We start from the raw sequence: 2,682 nt of genomic DNA on the forward strand, positions 1-2,682 counted from the left end.
AAACTATTCACAAAATGAAACAGAGATATTAGGTATTTTTATGACTTATTATAAATATAAAATTAAGAAATCTATGGAACAGACTATCTTTGGAATCGGTTGTGAGGCAAACATAATTAACAATAGCATTCAGACAAGCTGAAGTAATCTACCAATCAAAATAATTACTGTTGTCAAATGTATAGAAAAATACACACACATATATACCCACACATGCATATAAACTTCTTAAGTAACTAAATTACAAAATTTTACTGAAGCTACTGTTGAACATTATAAAAATCAATGTGTATATATGCATATATATGTATATGTGTGTGTCTACGTTCTTTGCTCCACTTCTTTAATCAGATTTTAGAAATGTTTGATATATGCAGAACTAATCAGGAAATCAAACTAAGTGCCCTACAGTTCCATTAAACTTTTTGTAAACAAGCCTATAAATTTGGTTGTATTTTGTTCAAAACCGGTTGGAAATCTTTAATCAAGATATTCAACAAATGGAATGCACCCTCCGTCAAAAAATAAACAACAAAAAAACTGTGCAGTTTTTGAAGCTCTTAACAAGTTGCAATTATTAAAACAAAACAAAGTTTGCAAACAAGAGGATATTACACTTTGTGCCTATAAAATCAAAGGAAGACCTGAACAATGGTAAAAATGAAAATGATGTACAAATTCTAATAAAATATTGAAGAAGGAAAGGTACTCTGAACGGAGACAAAGCTAAGAACTGGGATAATATTTGCTGTGAAATATTTATACTTCTCAATATGAAGAAAATTATTAAAAATATCTTCCATAAGTAGAATTTGTTCTGATCCTACCAAATACTTCAGTATCCCTAACCAGTGTTTTCACAATTAAAAAAAAAAATATGGTCTACAGAAATGAGTCAGTTGAATGCGTAAAATTTCAAATTTATTAACTTTACAATGAAACTCTAAAGAGAACTAGAGATAATTTTATTAAAATTAAAGACAAAATTTTATTGAAAACAGTTTTTCAGAAAAATATAATGACATGATTTTGGAGCTATACATGGCTAAGAAGTTGTTCAAAGTATATAACTATATTCCAAGACTAATTATTCAGCTTAGGCTAACTTTTAGGCAGAGTGCTCCAAAATTCCAATTTAAATTGTGCATAACAAAGATTGCAGAAGAGTCTCCTGGTATCCAGCCACATGGGGCCCAGGAACCCCAAACGACAGATGCTCCGGGATGCAGGAAGGAAAGTCTGCTCCTGGCATCTTCTAAATTCTCATATATAATATTAATATATATAAATATGTATGAGAAAATATATATATGAAAATATATTTATTCTTGTCTCCTTCTGTTCCACCAATACCCCTGCACCCGCCCAATTTGCCTTTACTTTTCAACTCTTAAAAGTCCAGGATTTGTATTGAGAGGGTTCTGGATAAGTATTTGTAATGGCAATTTGTGATAGTGCAGGTTTTTGATGTTCTTATTAGGTGCTACTTACATGTTTTTAAGTGCCTTTAAAAATCACTATTCACATTTAATTAGTGAACCTCCCTTAGGTTAACTATGGAAAAATGTCAAAGAACTGGTTAAAAACAAGGTGCTCTTTTGTGCTCACAAACCCAAAAAAAAAAAAAAGTTTTAAAAACCTACCTTTAAGGTCCTATGTTTACCTATGTGCTAGCGTCCAGCTAACTGGAAAACTAGAAAACAATGTCACAGGGGACGACTCTGTGTCATGCCTGCTCATATTATGTTACACCAGTCTAGGGGAAGAGAAACAGGATTCAGGGTCCTTGCTACAGAATGCAGCTATAGAATGTCAGAATGAAATGGTCACAAAGAGATTTAGAGAATGTCATGATTACTTTCCGGCACAAAGACCAAGGGATTTCAGTATTTCCTCATTGTTCAAGGTGAGTCTGAATAGTCCCTAGCAAATAAACATGTTACAGAGTATTTCCATAAACAGTGAGTCATGTATGGTAAAAGAGTACTTCCCTACTGCATACTTGTATTAGTCATTTCTATCTTTATTGAAGGTTTAACCATTAATGCTTCAAGGTTAATACTTTATAAAAATAGCTCAGACCGAGATGCTGAGGTCAATTTAATGTGGCAATACATGAGTCATGCGTGTGTCTTGGGATCCTAGGATATATTTCCTTGTTATAAAACACACATATTCCAAAGGTGTTTTATGTTCTATAAATCCAAATATATTGCAGCTAAGATGAATGTAATTTGAAGATTGAAAATCCAGTAGCAGTTAATTCATGCAATCCTTAGGACTTGACCTAGGCACAATCTCAACACCTGTGATATTGTGATTACAATCTTCATCAGGCTGTGATTTTTTTCATTTTAGAAAGCATCTCTACATGTATTGCTTCATTGGATTTGCTAAGTCACCTGTAAAGAGAAAAGAACAATGTTACAATCCCCTGTATATTTATATTTAAAATAAACAAAAAAAAAAAAAGAAAAGAAGGTCCATGTTTCTCTTTCTCAAGTCTTCATCCTGAAAACAACTTAATGAAAAAGTCAAGATAAATTAGATCTTTTCTTTACCCAAGGCTAATGGGGTTGGCTCATCAAGAACAATGTTGAGAAATTAAATATTTAATTCTCCCAGTTATATATTTTTTTATGTGCCAGACGCTGGGCTCAATATTTTAAAAGAATTTTCTTA

This window comes from Propithecus coquereli, unplaced genomic scaffold (assembly GCF_000956105.1).
Source record: "Propithecus coquereli isolate 6110/MARCELLA unplaced genomic scaffold, Pcoq_1.0 Scaffold298, whole genome shotgun sequence".
Classification (NCBI taxonomy): domain Eukaryota; kingdom Metazoa; phylum Chordata; class Mammalia; order Primates; family Indriidae; genus Propithecus; species Propithecus coquereli.